Raw genomic sequence first — 18,514 nt, forward strand, 5'->3', positions numbered from 1 at the left:
GCAATTAAAAGGCTTCTAACAAAAAAAAGTCCTGGACAAGATGGGTTCACACCTGAATTTTACCAAATTTACAAAGAAGGACTCATACCTACACTGTAGAAATTATTCCACAATATTGAGAAGGATGAAATCCTCCCCAACTCATTCTATGAAGCCAATATCACCTTGATACCAAAGCCAGGAAAGGACACAATAAAAAAAAAACAAACTACAGACCAATATCCCTTATGACTATAGATGCAAAAATCCTCAACAAAATCTTAGCAAATAAAATTTAATGCACATCAAAAAATAAGTCATCATGACTAGGCAGGCTTTGTCCCAGAGATGCAAGGGTGGCTCAACATACATAAATCTATAAATGTAATACACCATATAAATAAAAGCAAGAACAAAGACCATATCATTCTCTCAATAAATGCGGAAAAAGCATTTGACAAAATCCAGCACACTTTTATGATAAAAACTCTTAACAAAATAGGCATAAATGGGTCATACCTTAAAATTATTAAAGCCATCATATACAATAAAGCCACAGCCAATATCATAATGAACTGATGAAAAATTGAAAGCATTCCCGCTTAGAACTGTAACCAGACAAGGTTGCCCACTATCTTCACTTCTATTCAACATAGTGCTGGAAGTCTTTGTCAGAGCAATCAGATGAGAGTGGGGAATTAAGGGTATCCAAATAGGGACAGAAAAGGTCAATTTCTCACTCTTTGCCAATAACATGATATTATATCTAGAAAATCCCAAGGAGTCAATCAAAAGACTCCTGGAATTGATAAATGAATCAGTAAAGTCTCAGGATACAAAATCAATGCACACAAATTAATGGCATTCATAAACGCCAATAACAGTCAAGGTGAAAATCAAACCGAAGACACAACACCTTTCATGATAGCATCAAAGAAAATTAAATACCTAGGAATATATTTAATGAAGGAGGTGAGAGACCTATATAGGTAGAACTATGAAACACTGAGAAAAGAAATTGTAGAAGATGCAAACAAATGAAAAACCCTACCATACTCATGGATCGTCAGAATCAATATTGTTAAAATGTCCATACTACCTGAAGTGATCTACAGGGGTAAAGAAATTCTCATAAAAATACCATCATCATCCTTTGCAGATCTAGAAAAAATAATTCTACTCTTCGTATGGAACCAGGGAAGACCTTGTATAGCCAAAGCAATCTTAAGCAAAAAGAACGAATTGGGAGGCATCAGTCTACCAGACTTCAAGCTTTACTACAAGGCTATAGTAACAAAAACAGCATGGTACTGGTGCAAGAACAGAGATATAGACCTTTGGAACAGGACTGAGAACCCAGATATAAAACTGTCCTCATATTGTCATCTAATCTTTGACAAAGCAGACAAAAATATACACTGGGGAAAAGAATCTCTATTCAATAAATGGTGCTGGGAAAATTGGATAATGACATGCAGAAGATTGAAACTGGATCCCCACCTCTCATCTCTCACAAAAATCAACTCACACTGGATAACAGACTTAAACCTAAGGTGGGAAACCTTAAGAATTCTGGAAGAAAATTTTGGGAAAACTCTTATAGACATCGGCCTAGGCAAAGAATTTATGAACAAGACCCCAAAGCAATCACAACAGCAACAAAATAAATAAATTGGACCTTATCAAATTAAAAAGCTTCTGCACAGCCAAGGAAACTATCATCAGAGCAAATGGACAACCTACAGAATAGGAGAAAATATTTGCTTCCTACACATCCGATAAAGGGCTGATAAAAAGAATCTATATAGAACTTAAGACAATTAACAAGGAAAAACCAAACAACCCCATTAAAAAGTGGGCAAAGGACATGAACAGCAACTTTTCAAAAGAAACCAGAATAATGGCCAGCAAACCTATTAAAAAAAAAAGTGCTCAATATGTCTAATCATCAGGGAAATTCAAATCAAAACCACAAAATGAGATATCACCTAATTCCAGTGCGAATGGCCTTTATCAAAAAATCCCAAAACAACAAATGCTGGCATGGATGTGGAGAGATAGAAACACTTTTACACTGCTGGTGGGACTGCAAATTAGTACAACCCCTATGGAAAGTAACTTGGAGATATCTCAAAGAACTAAAAATAGAAATACCATTTGTTCCAGCAACCCCACTATTAGGCATCTACCCAAAAGAAAAAAAGACATTCTACAATAAAGACATCTGCACTCGAATATTTATGGCAGCACAATTCACAATTGCACAGATGTGGGAAAAACCTATGTGCCATCAATACATGAGTGGATTAATAAAATGCGGTATATGTATACCATGGAATACTACTCAACTACAAAAAACAATGGTGAACTAGCACCTCTTATATTATCCTGGATAGAGCTGGAGCCCATCCTTCGAAATGAAGTATCCCAAGAATGGAAAAACAAACACCACATGTACTCACCACCAAATTGGTACTAACTGATCAACACTAAGGTGCTCACATGGAAGTAATATTCATCAGGTGCTGGGAGGTAGGGGTGAGCAAACTTACAACTAATGAGTATGGAGCACACTGTATAGGGAAAGGGCATGCTTGTAGCTCTGGTTTGGGCGCAGCAAAGGCATTATATGTAATCAAAATGTTTTGTGCCCCCATAATATTTTGAAACTGAATCATTCATGCATTCATTAAAAAAAAAGAAAAACAGGATATGGACTGCCACTTTCATACAAACGGAGGCTAAAAACAAACTGTGACCCCTGCCTGCGGCTGCAACTTGAAGCACCAGCAACAGCAGGTCTGGGAAACAGAAATGAAATCCATTAATATAGGACCTGGGTGTGCAATGGTTCTGATACTGACATGGGATGGGAGGGCTACACCTGGGGTTCCATTTGGCCACAAAACTGCTGGGCAAGAAGTGAGTGCAGAGATTGGGGAACAGAAACTCCAAGAGCTAACACTACAAAGGGTGGCCGACAAAATCAACGATAAGGGGACAAGTTCACTGCTAACAGACTGAAAAATCTTAGAACAATCTCAAAAAGACTTTAAAATAGGTATATTTTAAGATCCTGGGAGAGATTATGCAAGAATGACATTTGTTTTTTAAAAGAACAAAAAATTATGAGACGAAACAGAACAGGTCACAGCAGACAAAGGACCAGTGAGAGCACCCATTCTTGACTTGAAGTCCCCATAAAAAAATTCACCATCTCCCCAGCCCTGCATGTGGATGAAACTGAGTCCCCTCTGGGGATCTCCCAGCTCTCACTCTATCCAGTGCTTCTGCAGAATGGCTCCATAGTGTTCAAAAGATGACCTCACAAAATCATGGCCAAATTTCACCTATTATTTTCATGAATAATAAAATTTGCAAATCTTCACCCTTCTCCTTATAACATGGATGTTCCAAATGTGAAGAGGAATGAACCTCGCCTGATTTGCACTCAGGATGGTCACTGTCATAGGTCTGGCTCCCCTGAAGCCAACCCTGAGACAGGGGTCATGAGCAAGTGATTGACGACGGGTGTCCTACTCATACTCCTAGGGGAATGAGTAAGGAGTAGGGGAGCAGGATTGGAATGGAGAAGCCACAAGGCAATGGTACAATTGCAGGCAGAGTCTCCTTCTCAGCATGATTCCACATAAATTGCACCTCAAAGATTTTCCCCCACTGAGGCAAGGAGAGCTGGGCTTTCGTGCTCCCACACCAGTCAGTTATTGGCAGAAACTCCCTGGCACTTTCCTCTCTCCGTGCCTACAGGGAATGCAGCCACCTTAGCCCACAGGTAGGCCTCCAAAGAATCACAAGCCTTGGTCACTAGAAGTAAAAGCACTCAGAAGCCAGAGGAGGGAACACAGCAAAGGTAAAAGCCAGTTCAAGGGACTTAGGCAGGGCCAGCAACCAGGGAGGTCTGTGAGGATCTTAAGCTTCCAGAAGGTAAAGTGGGCCAAGAACTAGAAGGAAAATACAATGCGGGAGATGCATGTTTTATTCCTGTGAGCAGTGAGTGAAGAATACATTATGGCCATGAAGCCCTGAATATAAATGAGAAGTTAAAACAGGAACAAATTTCTTAGGTCTGGATAAACTACAGAACTTAAATTTGGTTCAAATGATCACCAAAACTATGGCCTTCACAAGCAATCTTGTCTATTTCTGAGTTATTTGAAAATAAGGCAAGATTAGTTGGGCCGGGCGTGGTGGCTCACGCCTGTAATCCTAGCACTCTGGGAGGCCGAGGTGGGCGGATCGTTTGAGCTCAGGAGTTCGAGACCAGCCTGAGCAAGAGCGAGACCCCGTCTCTACTAAAAATAGAAAGAAATTATCTGGCCAACTAAAAATATATACATAAAAATTAGCCGGGCACGGTGGCGCATGTCTGTAGTCCCAGCTACTCGGGAGGCTGAGGCAGTAGGATCGCTTAAGCCCAGGAGTTTGAGGTTGCTGTGAGCTAGGCTGATGCCACGGCACTCACTCTAGCCCGGGCAATAAAGTGAGACTCTGTCTCAAAAAAAAAAAAAAAAAAAAAAAAAAAAAAAAAAAAAAAAAAAGATTAGTTTGGGAGGCAATTGATCATTTTAAAAATCCTAAAGATACATAATTCTTTATTAATTTTGTAAATATACTTCCAATAATATTCTTGTAATTGAGGAATCTGACAAAATAACTTCAGTAAATGTGTTTCATTTGCTTAGCAAATTATTTATGATTTTTAGTTAAGTGAGAGATAAACCAGGGGTCTCCGCAAGATAATTTAGCTTCTAATAATACCAATACCTTTAGATAAAATTAGTGCCACAGCAGTTTCAAACTTAAAAACTTAGAATAAGTAGTTTATGAATTGAGGCTTTCACAGTTACAACCTGGCTGGCCCAAGCACACTTCTTAAAAAAAAACCAAAAAAGAAAAATGCTATCAAAATGCACGAGTTGCCTTGGAGGCCATGCACAACTCCTTGTGTTACCTTTTACAAAGTATTGGCATGATTACTATTGCACTGTTTCTATGTTAAGAATAGAGGTACTAAATTACATAAATATGTAATAAATATACAGTATATGTTAAAATTTAAGAGTAACCATTACAAGAAGTGTAAGCAATATTAGCTTACCTAACCAAGAGAGAATAAAAGGGAATTTAAAATTTTTTATCCATTCAGATGAAAGAAGAAAAAAGAGATAAAAAGAAATCCAAAAAGAGTATGGTAAGAAAAACAACAAAATTAGATGCAGAAATAAGGGTAAACAGTGCAACAATCATATAAAATATAAATGCATTAAATTTGTCAAGAAAAAAAGACATGATTTTACATATATATTGCTTATTAGAAGCACACATAAAATAACACAAAAGCCCAACACCTAGTAGAAAAGATAAGCTATCAATGTAAACACAAGGCAAAAGACGCCAATACAATCATAGAAACACAGATCAGACCTTGTGAAAATTCAAAAGAGAGATGGTCAGAAGGAGAAAGAGAGTCTGTGAAATATGGAGCAAGATCAGGAACGTCTTCATGAAAAAGGAAACGTTTGAGTTGAGTCTTGAGGAATCAGTAGGATTGGGCTGCTAGCAATGGAGAAGAACGTCCCATGCTGAGGACCCTGGGGATGTGGAATTTGTAAGATTGGAGAGGTGTGACTGCCTTAGGTGACTTGCCACATTATTTTTAGGAAAAAGAAGCCACTGAAATTTCATGCATCAGGAAATAATATTATATTCTCCAATCCCAAAGATTCTAGGAGTCAGTGAGAAGGAGGACCGTGGAAGAATAAATAAATATGAACTACAGGATGTTCCTGGTGCCACAGTCTTCCAGGACAAACTTGGGGATCATTTTGCCCACAGGTCCACAGGAAAGTGAACTATTTTCCTAGAACTTTGTTTTTTGAGTAGGACAGTTGAGAGCTTGGGTTCTAGTCTGTCTGTACCAATATGGTAGAGAGCATGAACCAGCTCTCGGAAATCACTGTCATTCCCATGCAGTCCTCCCTGTTCTAGCTTTGGTTGGGGAAGGGTGAAGCAGAAATCTTGATCTTGACTGGGAGAAAAAAACATATCTTAAGCTCCTACCAAGATCAAGAAACCATGTGAAGTACTTTACCTGTGTATTGTGAAAGAACTTGCCAAGATTGTCCTCTACATCAGTGGCCATTATCTCTTCAGTGTCACTTCTGTTCTTTATAATCTACCACCAAATTTTAATTTGTCTTTGTGTTTCATTTTCCTGAAAGTATTTTTCCCTGTTTATCTTTTTACTATGAAATGTTTTCAACATTTACAAAATAGAACCATCATTTCATCTATAAGTATTAATGTTTCAGTATATGTCTCTAAAAGATGACTACTCTTTTGAAGACATATCTAGAATTTCACAATGATACCTAAAACAATTCACTAAACTTCTTTAGCATAAACACGTATACAATCAGTGTTCAGATTTTCCCAAATGCCTTATCAGGCTTTTTTACACAGTTGGTTTGTTTGAAACAAAAATTGTGGATATGTCTCTTAAGTCTCTTTTAATTTACGGAATTTCTCTTATTTTTCTTGGATTTTATGTGTATTTTTCATTGTTGTTGTTTTATTTTGGTTTTCTCCCCTTTAGACAATAGGCCATTTGTCTTGTAGAGTTTCCTATGCTCTGATTTCCCTGTTGCATCCTTGTAGTATCATTAACATATTCCTTTGTCCCCTGTGTTTCCTGAAAATTGATATTTAGACCTAGAGCCTTCATCAGAATGTGTGTGTGCATGTGTGTGCATGCACCTACATGTGTTTGTAGAAAACTACATTCTGTGGCTTATGGTGTTTATTTTGATCAAAACACAAATAAATGTCTGGTTATCACTCTTTTTGTGACATTATCAACCATTTATTAAGCATTGTCTGGCTCCACTGCCTGAATTTATTAATGCTTTAGAAACTGCAAAATAGTCTATCATTCTTGCTTATCAGCTGCAATTCTTCTACACAGAGCAAACACCCCTACTCAACCCATTGTCCAGAGGAAGAAATCCTATAAGAAAGACAGAATAAATGTTTGATACTTTGTCCTGTTATTTCTTAGGTTTTAAAATAATAAGATGATTGCCTAGCATCCTCCAAAAGTAATTGATTTTATTATGATGATGATGATCATGATTAGGAACACTTTCATTGAACCCTATTTGAAGTGTTTTAATGCATTGCATTTATTATCCCTATGGTGATCAATATGTCCCACCTTTGACCAGTGGGGGCTTATTCAGGTGTTCTCCTAAGTCCTTTGACACATGCCTAGTGGTATTCAATATCTTCTTTGCTATTTAGTATGACAAGTTATTTTAAGCTCATCTTAACCTCTTTCTTCAGGAAAAAAAGTGCTGGAATTAGCCAATTCTCCAAGAAGCCCTGGCTCCTCTTCGTGGTAAATGGCATTAGAGGTCACAATCTGGACACTAAGGATGCTCACTGCCGCCCGACTGGCCATTCATTCTAGGCCTTTTCAGTCAACAGAGATAGGAAAAAAATTAAGGTAAAATATATAAAATACAGTACACACTGACAATTCAAATTCAGGGTTACAGGGTTTTTATTTAACCTCATCCATCTTGCATCTTTTCCTCCTATCAACCACACCAAAAATCTCAGTTCTCAATGTCAACACCATAATCACTCATTTGATTCCTTCCGTGATACACACACAGCAGTCTCAGAATAACAATGTCAGCACTGCTACCACCAATATGATTTCTGAATACAACTTAAGATATGTTGCAGTTCTTTTTTTCCTTAGGGAATAAGCCACTGGAGATGCCAAAGAACTACGTTTTAGTGTCACTTGGAATATTTCCTTTCTGAGTCATTATGCTGACAATTAAATACACAGTTAGGTTTACTTGTTTTATTTTTCTGAAAGTCCTTTTTGAGTTTAATTAGCTTTCTTACCATCTCATCCTTGACTTTCCATCTCATTCCCTTATCTCTTTTTCTTTAATTGCTCTTGTTTCATGAAGGCCATGCATTCCAAAATGCATGTGTTGTTAGGTAAATGTTCTTCTGTGTCCTGATTATAAATAATTTATGTTCCAGAATTCTTTGAAAAGCCTCATTCTGTTTCTTGTTTGTTTTGTTTTGTTTTTCTGCCATTTCATCTTTAAATGGCTCCTTCTATCCAGGCATAGTATTTGTTAATAAGGTGGACGCCCTCCTTACCAGCACAGTTGCAGGATTAATTATAATAATTGAAAATAATATATTCATTGCAGCCTTACAAGGTACTAAGACCTATGAACTAACAACCAAATACTATATACTGAGAACTAACTTAATCTCCCTAACAGTCCTATGATATAAATTTTGCCATCTCTATTTTAGAATGAGAACTCCAAGATGTGGAATACTTTCCCCAAGATAACACAGCTAGCAAGTGTCATAGCCAGGAAGAATCCCTTTTCTCAGTTAAAGCTAGAAGAAAGACTAATATTCACCTCCCTAACTCCAAATTCTAGCATCTAATACAAGTGTTTTTCCTACTGCTCTGATAAGCTAAAATGGCCTGACATTAAGGCAAAGAATGTAATTCCTGGAGAGATGAAAGTAAGTTGGGGATTCTCCCTTGACCAAACACAATTTATAAGAAGTTGTAAACCACCACCCACTCCCAGCATACCTTGTTCCCGGGGTGGGGGGGGTCTCATCTTTTACAGTAACAGCCTCCAGATGCCGTGCATGGCAGCCAGTCCCCCTAGGGCTGTATGTAGAAGTTGTGGACTCCAAATTAAACAGAATAGATCCCATGGAAGTGAGAGGTGGTGGGCACGGCCCTAGCCCCTCAGAGGAGAGCCTGCCTGTTTCCTATTTGGGGCAGAATCTGTCTGACCTACGCACAGACAGTGGGAAGAGGGGTGGTTGTTCTTTCTACCTATTCCCCAACTAATGAATGCACCACTCTTTCAAAGGGGACAGTGGGCAGAACCACGCCACCAAAGAAGCAGAGAATTCTGGGGCAGTTTTGGCATAGATTGATACTAGATTATCAAACAGTGTTTTAAGTCACCTGCACTGACAGGCAAAAGAGAGGCCATGAGAAAAGAGGTCCATCTTTCATCAGAGCTGTAGTTAGGAAACTTGTCCCAAAATATCATGATTGACTATGTTCCTGTTTTTAGAACTGTTTTTATAAAATTTCCTTAATATTCATATGGCAACTGGGAGAAAACTCTTTCAAGAACTAATTGCCTGAGGCCACCTTGAAGTGACAGTCTTCTATACATTAAATAATTTAATCTTCACAACAAACCAATGAGGCAAAGGTTAATTTCCCAAATTATCACATTAAGGAAACTGTGACTTAGAAAATTTGGCCAAGGTCGCCTGGCCATTAAGTGGTGGAGTTCCAAATCTCTTCCCACTACTCCACCTTACCAAGAAGCAACCCTTGGTCTAGGAGGAATCCTTCCAGGGAGTACTGACCCCTGATATTTAGGAAAGACGGAGCTTTGAATTCCCAAGTACATAGCTTTGCATGCCATCAGATTCCCTGCTTAATCTCTAGCCAACTTTGGAACAAGGCACTTTAGTTCACAAAGACCTCTCAGCCCTGGTCACCTATATTTCTGCACATTGCTGGGCCCTTCAGAACCAGGTACCTGTGTACCTATGGTCTCACCACTTCTCTTCATTGTATCAAAACAGAAACTTTCCATCATCTTTTGTCAAACTAGTGCCCAGCACACCAAGCAGGGTCCAAAAACCTCAGCTTCTTTGCCCCATGAGGTTTTTCTGTGAGAAAGCATCCCATTTGATACAGTAAGACACATACAATAAACCACTGCTCTGGTCTCGGGCTAGTTCGTTTCTCTTGCAGGACCTCAGTTTTCTTCATCTGAAAGATAAACGGTACATCCTACCATTTTCTGGAAGATAGGGTCCTTCCCAAGGAAGAATTCTATGCCTGGAAGCATGGAAGGGGCCAATTTCAGCAAGAAGCCTGTCTTAGCCCAGTAAGGACTAAGGCTGCCATAACAAAATACCTTAGACTGGCCAATTTATAAACAGCAGAAATGTATTGCTCACAGTTCTGGAAGCTGGGAAGTCCGGGATCAAGACGCCAGCAGAGCTGGTGTCTGGTGAGGGCCTGTTCTCTGCTTCCTGGATGGCTCCTTGCAGCTGCATCCTCACCTGGTGGAAGAAGGCAAGGGAGCTCTCCTGAGCATCTTTTATAAGAATACTAATCTCCTTATAATCTTAATCATGTCCCAAAAGCCTCACCTCTTAATACGATCACCCTGAATATTAGGTTCCAACATACAAATTGTGGGGGGGGGCGGGGGGGGAGGCATCAACATCCAGACCATAAAAAAAAACACAAATAAGCCTGGGCTGCTTTCTTGTCAGCCGTCTGAAAAGTGAGCTCCACTTGGCTCCAACCCAGCTGTTTTTGTAGTTATTGGTGACTACAGCAAAACCCGGTTAAGATGCCCAATCTTAGGCATATCGGTGAACGCAAGAGCAGGGGATTCCATTGGGAGACGGTAAATGCTGCATACACTTGCTCTCCACACAGGAGCTGGAGACTGTGACTGGGATGCTCCTAAGCAAAAGCAGTAACTGACAAAGCAACTTGGAAACTTAGTGGGGCCTTAACTTTTCTGCTTCCCCTCCCTTGCTCCTGGATTAGACTCTGTCCAACACAGACATCTTATTAACTATAACTGTCCAGCACAGCCTGCTCCGTACACTGGGCGCCTGCCAGAAGAGCCCTAAGTACTCAAAGATTGCAAATCCCCACTGCCTTTTGTGGAAAGCCCCGGCCCAGGTGGCTGGTGGCCATGCTAGGACTCCAGCCAAGGACTCCTGACTCCTCTGCCTCTCTTCCTTCCACAGTGTGTATTACTCCTGCACCCAACGCATATCCTAATTCCTCAGCAGAAACTTCTTGTAGCTTTAACTTCTTTTTAATCAGGTCAAATAAAAATGTTTTTGATTAACTGCCTGAGTTTTTATGCCTCACACCCAACTGCCTTTTGCAATCTGGCAGGTCCCATCTGTCAGTGTGTCAGCGGGCGGCTCTGCATGCACTGGTCCCTTGTCCCTTCACATCCTTTGTCTGAGCAACCCCTGGACACTGTAGTGTCATCCTGGTTGCTGCAGCAACAGAACACATGAGGAGCTATGGTCCAGAAGTAGAGGCGACACATGGACAGAGAACTTCAATAGAGCCTGACAAGGATGACAGCCAGGAGACACGCAAAAATAGGAGGGGATAGGGACCACGCTGCAGGGAACCAAGAAAGACTCCAGAGGGGAGGTGGCATGGAGTCTTAAAGGACAAATTGACCAAATGAAGGAGAGATTATTTTGTAAAAGGCAAAGAACAGAAGCCTTTCCAATGCTAACAAAAGCAAGAGAGGAAGGGATAAAATTCCATATCTGTGTCATGCATTAAAAATTTAAAGTTAGCAAACTTTCTCTTGGGGTCTGCAAATGCTCCCTACCAGGCCTGAATAGACTGCATTCGTATGTTAATGCTAATTCCCTGATCTGACCAGCACCGGGTTAAGGCAGTCTCTAGGGAAGAGAGCGCTGAGTGACAAAACCTGCTTCATCTCAAGGCATTTTGTAGAAAGGAACTTTGGCAGAGTGGCTGAGAGGCAGGGCAGAAGGGGAGAAGAGAAAGGAGCCCAGGATGAGCTGACTGCCCAGGCCCCCTGGGGTGGCAGAGGTGGCAATTATAGTAGCCCAGGAGTCTTCCTGGGGAAGCCATCCCCCCAGCACCTCCCACAGGCCAGTCTAGCAGCCTGGGGTCCCCCACTGAGCCCACCTGGCTGCCTCTTCTGGACCAAGAGACTCATGGTCCTCTGGTATCTACCTCCCCACTGAAGGCCGAGGAGGACCTCAGGCTGCACCAGAGGAGGGGAGAGGAAGAGAAGGGGGAGAGGTGGAAAAGGGGAAGAAAATGTATTGTCTGCATTGGTCTCTTAATGCCACCATAACAATTTATAATATAACACACTTAGTGCTTAAAGGAAAACATATTACCTTAAGCTTTCTGTAGGTCAGATGTCCAGCACAGTGTTGGCCAGGTTCTCTGCTCAGGGTCTCACAAGGCCAAAATCAAGGTGTTGTCCAGCCTGGGCTCTGTATCTGGAGGCTCTGGCAGGGAGTCCACTTCCATGCTCATTTAGGTTGTCAGCAGAATTCAGGTTCTTGTGGTTTTAGGACTAAGGGCCTCGTTTCCTTGACACATAGTCCCTTCAGTAAAGCCAGCATGGCATGTTGAGTGCTTCTTGCACATTGCCTCTCTGACTTCTGCTTATTCCTCTGCTTTCAGTGGCTTGTGTGATTACACTGGGTTCACCTAGATGACCCAGGATAATCTCTCTATCTTAAAGTCTCTGCCTAGTAACCTTAATTCCATCTGCAAAGCCTCTTTGGAGTAACATATCTATTGGGTATCTGAGCAGATTCACAGTCCCAGGAATTTAGTGTGGAATCATCTTGGGGGCTGTGAGTCTGCCTAGGATGCCATCCTTCTCCCCCGGAGTGATCATCACCTCACTATCTAACCGTATAAAAAATCAGTGCCAAGAAATTTCAGAATAAGGCATGGCCTTGACTTCCAAGGAACATTCACCTTAGTTGGGGAATTCAAAACAAGACATAATGAATAATCAAACCAGTCATCACAACCTGCATATCTGTGGTTTATAGTTGATACCAGTGTACCAATATTCCATAAATACCATGTGCCGTTCCACTCCTCTGCCTGGTTTATGCCTGTCCCTAAGCCAGTCGTCACAATCTTGTCCAACTATCTCCTGCCAGCTCTGACCACTTGCAATGAACGTGCCCCTCCTGCAGGTTCTGCTGGCAGTGTGTTTGCCCGGTGTCAGCACTTGTCACACTCACCCTGAGCCATGGCACATTGTTGGCATGCCTCTTTCTCCCACAGTGTACAGAACACCTCCAAGGCTCACACCCACTCCCCGAATTTGGCAATGAGTTACTCTATTGAAGCTGGCACTGGATGGAGAAGATCAGTGATCTGAAAGTCACCCTCAAATATCTGAATGCTTCTTCTGAAAAGAGACTTCTAAAAAAAAAAATCAAATATCTGAATCCCCTCTTAAGCCATAGCAGAAAGAATAGAATGTTCAGATCTCATCAAGACTTTCCTTAAAGTTAAAAAAAATAAGACTTGCCTTAATGTCTGTTCATTTCTCAGTGGCATTAATGTAGCAAAAAATAGACACACACACACACACACACACACACACACACACACACACACAAGCAGAAGCAGGATCTATATGGTCCTTGGAAAAGGAAATGCAAAAGCCACAAGTCAGAGACTCTGGATTCAGATGGTTCTCTAATGCTTTTCCACCCTGAATAAGATATCCCTCAAGAATACCAATTCCCATGCCTGAGCCCAGGGCTGAAATTCTCTACGGAAGAATTCAGCCTCCCAGATGTTTTATTGAGGGAAAAGTCAATATGCCATTGGAAATGAAGACTTCAGTAGTCTAAGTTACACACGAGTCTCCTGTGAGGTTTGTTCATGTGAATCAGCCCTTGAGAATCTACCAAAAAAGCCAGCTGACCTGACAAAGTCAAATTTGAAAGCCTACACATCAAAGCACTGGACCTGAGATGAGGTCCTGTTGCACAGCTGATCCCTGACAGCAGTGGGTCTTCCTTCTGTCCAAAATGCTTGTGGATGCTGATAACACAAAGTGTGACCCATGCATCTCCCAGCACCAAGAGGCTGCGGGGGAAGGGCTCTGCAGCTGGGAGTTTGGGAGGCCCAAGATTGCCAGAGATCTCTGCCTTCCCTTCAACAGGTGGAATCTACACTGAAGCCCTTGAGGCTGGACTGTGCCTGTGACTGCTTTGACCAGTGGAATGTGGAGGAGGTGCCACTCTGAGACTTGCAAGCCCAGGCACTGAGAAATCCTGACTGCTTCCAACTCCTCTTGAAGCCCCAGGACCACCACGAAAAGAGTCCAGGGTAAAGAAAGAGGCCATGTGTAGAGGCACCAGGGGACAAAACACTACATGGAGCAGCATGAGGGTCCAGCCCCCTCTGACATTGCCTGAGAAATGCCAAGAGAGTCAGTAGAGGAGCCAGCCAGTGGAGCCCCTGTCGGCTTGTGAATCGTGGTCATTGATTAAGCCACTAGGTTTGGAGTGGTGTTTCAGGAAGAAATAATGGTTCATCGAAACAGCATCCAAGGCAGTTCCCACTGATCCTTCAGACAAATAAGACTAAAGAGTGTTTGCTGAGTCAGGTGAGTTCAAAGTTTTCCTCTCTAGATCTCAATGGATTCTTCCAACAGCCTCCTCTATGAGACCTGCTGTAAGGGTAAGACTCAAATTGATTAAACAACATGCCCAATATTGCACAGCTAATTAGAAGGAAATTGAGCTAAACACCCCTCAGATGCTGATGCCAGTGTTGCTTCCTCTTGGGTGGCCCAGCCCAGCCCCAAAGCCTCTCTCAGCCTCACTGTGTGGTCTGGCACAAGATCTTGTATACTTACCCACGGTTGTACACTAAAAGGTTTTCTCAGAGCAGATACCAAAAAAAAAATTGTCATAAATGCAGGGACAGCTTCTCCTATTCTGTAGTCCCCACAGCTTCTAAAACAGCACTGACCACACAGTGGGAACCTAATAAATGCCTGCTGTTTAAAGCATAGATCCATTGATTACAATAAAAATAGAGCAGATTGAAATTTTTCAGAAATGTGACTTGCACCAAGATTTGTCTCTTGTGAGTTTGTTCTGGTCACACTTTTTGCAGAGACCTGATGTGGAGAGAACTATTTCCACATATTTCAGAGATTAATTGAATTAAGGCTCTGATGGATAAAGTGAGTTTTTGCAAAAATTCATGCTGCTTCCAAAAATCTCCTGGAAAAGGAGCCGCTGGATCCCAGGCCCATATCACCCTTCTCACGCCTCCTTTGCCCTGAAGCAGATAGCATGAGATTGGGGTTGCATGTACCCGGCTATTTAATTAAATTGACAGAGTCAGTTATTTTTTCTTCATCAATGCTCTGATTATGTCAGTTAGAAAAGCCTGCAATCCTTCCTCCTGCTTGGCAGAGTAAGAAAAAGCACAGCATGGCCAGTTCATATAAAAGGGCTTCTGTGACATATGTCCCCAAGTGGGACTAGAGACAAAAGTTCCAATCTCCATCTGCTATGAACTTCATCTGGGGTCTGAAGTAAATCAAGACTAAAGTGCACGTATTTATTAAGCACTTGCTGTGAGTGAAACACTCTGCTCGCTAAGTGCTAGAGGAAACGATAATAATAAAAACATCTAATATATTATGCTTATCAGATTAGAAGACACTTTCTTGTATCAGCTCATTTCATCTTCATAACTTTTCTGAGAAACAGATATACTGATCACTGTTTTGCAGAAAACTGAGGTCACAGGAGGCTCTGTGATATGACCACAGTGACTCACATAGTACTCCATGGGGCCAAGATTTCAGGAGGATATTGGGGTTCCAAGTTTACTGCTCTTTGCAGGGTGTGATGAATTAGCAAATGAACAATACAGAATCAATATAGTGTGGATGACCAAGGAAGGAAAAGAGCATGGAGTCCAGGGTTCTGGTTGGGCTTCTGGGCTTCTGTCTGGGCTTGGAAGTCTAACCTGCCCACTGAGTGTGTCCAAAAGCAGTAGGGTGCAGGGCTGAGTAGCAAGGCCTCCTCGTGGATACAGGGCCTTCCTTTCTCTCTGCAGAGCAGGCTGCAAAGTCCTTAAGGCTTTCACATCCCCTGGGCACTGCGTCCTTACAGACAAGCAAGGGGATGCCATGATTATTACCTTCTCACAGAAGATCTGGGGCAAGGGAGCTGCAAGAGATCATCCAAAGCTGCCTAGGTGGGGCCACTTGCTCCCCCTCTAGCATCTGCCGCCTATCTCCTGTGGCTACTTGCTGCATTTTCTTTAAAAGAGCCCCAGGAACTTAGTGATGCAGCCATGTTAAAGACATGCTCTCCATGTCCCTGTGGATCCTGCCCCCAGGACATACTATCTCTTATATCCAGGTGACATTGCATTGTCTCATGGGAAGAGAGACCCGGATTCAATTCCTATGTGGCCACTTTAAAATATGGCCATAAACTCACAATTGCGAAGATGTGGAAACAACCCAAGTGCCCATCAATACATGAGTGGATTAATAAAATGTGGTATATGTATACCATGGAGTACTACTCAGCTATAAGAAACAATGGTGATATAGCACCTCTTGTATTTTCCTGGAAAGAGTTGGAACCCATTCTACTAAGTGAAGTATCCCAAGAATGGAAAAATAAGCACCACGTGTACTCACCACCAAATTGGTTTCACTGATCATCACCTAAGACCACATTTAGGAATAACATTGATCGGGTGTCGGGCAGATGTGGGGGGGAGGGGATGGGTGTGTACATACATAATGAGTGCAGTGCGCACTGTCTAGGGGATGGACACGTTTGAAGCTCTGACTCGGGGGGGGGGAGGTGAGGGGGCAAGGGCAATATATGTAACCTAAACTTTTGTGCCCCCACAATATGCTGAAATAAGAATTTAAAGAAAATGTGTATGTATATATATGTATATACATATATATATATATACACACACAATGAAATATTATTCAGCCTCAAAAAGGAAGGAAAATCTGACACATTACAACATGGATGAACCTTGAAGACATTATGCTAAGTGAAATAAGCTACACACAAATGGAAAAGCACTATATAATTCCACTTACATGGGGTACCTGGAGTAGTTAAATTCATAGAGACAGAAAGTAAAAAAATGTTTGCCAGGGGCTTGGGTAGAGAAGGGAATGGGAAGTTATTATTTAATGGGTAGAGTTTCAGTTTGGGAAGATGAAAAAGTTTTACAGATAGATAGTGGTAATAGTTGCACAATGGTGCCAATGTACTTAATGCCACTGATCTGTACACTTAATGTCTAAAATGGTAAATTTTATTCTGTGCATATTTTACCACAATAAGAAAAATAATAAACATAAAAAAAAACATGGCCATAAACTATTTGACATTCTTTCCATCGAGAGGTGGAGTCTATGTGTTTCCTTTCTTTGAAATGGGACCGACTTGTTACTGCTTCAACCGCGTACTCTTGAGGAGGAAGTGATGATGCTTAGTGGCTTTCAGCTTCTGCCCTGGTCCTTAGGATGCTTGGTCTCTCATGATCTTTCTTGGGAAGCTTCCTCAGAACCCAGTGCCATATTGGGATAAGCCCACACTGCATGCAGAGGCCACATGTAGGTGATCTGGGCAACAGTCCCAGCTGAACCCAGCCTGCCAGATCTCCCACCCCAGGGCCAGCCCCTTGTTCAAGTCGCCTACAGTCATGGGAGTCCTTGGTGGTGCAGAGACAAGCCAGCCCCACTGTTCTCTGCCCAAAATCCTAACTCATGGAATCTGCAAGCATAATAACATGGTGGTTGTTTTATGTCACTAAGTTTTGAGATGGTTTGTTATACAGCAAAAGAAAACTGCAGCATCTCACCTGTGATTGTGTGATTTTGGACAAAATAGCCTGTTTAAAGAGCCCCTTCCAAAAAAAGTGACCTTTTTTTTAAAATCCTGTTTCCCATGATGCTGTCAAGACTAAATGAGACAGAGAATGTGGATCACCTGTCACAGTGCACAGCACGGAGCCAGCCTCTACAAGTGGAAGTTTCCAAGCATGGTGACAACAGGACCTCAATTTGTCCTGAAAAGTGTTCCACATTTTCCATCTTGTCAGACATGCTCCCTTGCATCCTCCTGGGGCTCAGACGGTACAGGTTAGACTTTCCAAGCCCACTTCCTCTCAGCTTTGTTGCAGCTGATTGCCTGGTAGGATAAGAGGCAGCCACGGCAGAATGGAATTTTTTCGTGTCTGACACACCTTGCCCTCAGGACAGTCTGATCCTACCAACTGTGGGAGGGGGCTCCATGCTGTGGCCTTTGCCAAAGCCTGCCTGGCTCCCACAGTGACTCAGTACAGAATGGACACCCACATTCATTATAATCACCAAGCAGGGGGGCTTTGGGGACTCCCCAGTGAGCACTTCTCTCTTCATTGAATTCTGCATGAGCCTCATGATCAAAGTTCAAGTCTGACAAGCTCATATATACACAGAAAGGCAGGAACTAAGGAAATCATTGTCTCTGTGAGTCTCTTCCTTCTGAGGGCCAGCATGAGTTCAGTCCTTTCAAGACGAGAGGAGGTCCCAAGCATCCCAGGAGGTGATAATTAACTTCCTGCCCCCACGGGTCTGTGCCCACCAGAGGACAGAGGGAAAGGGCAGCTACCCCTTCCTACGTGACCAAATGGAACCCACGGCACACGCTCTAAGAAAGCAAAACCCACAGTTGATTAATGCAGTGCACACACTCCCCACACACAAGTCACTTACAAAAATGAAAACCTTTCTTAGTCAGACCTACAACTAAATCAGAGAAACTTTTTCTCCAGGACAAAAAAAAAATTTTACCAAGATTATTAATACAG

This window comes from Lemur catta, chromosome 14, assembly GCF_020740605.2.
Source record: "Lemur catta isolate mLemCat1 chromosome 14, mLemCat1.pri, whole genome shotgun sequence".
NCBI classification, from domain to species: domain Eukaryota; kingdom Metazoa; phylum Chordata; class Mammalia; order Primates; family Lemuridae; genus Lemur; species Lemur catta.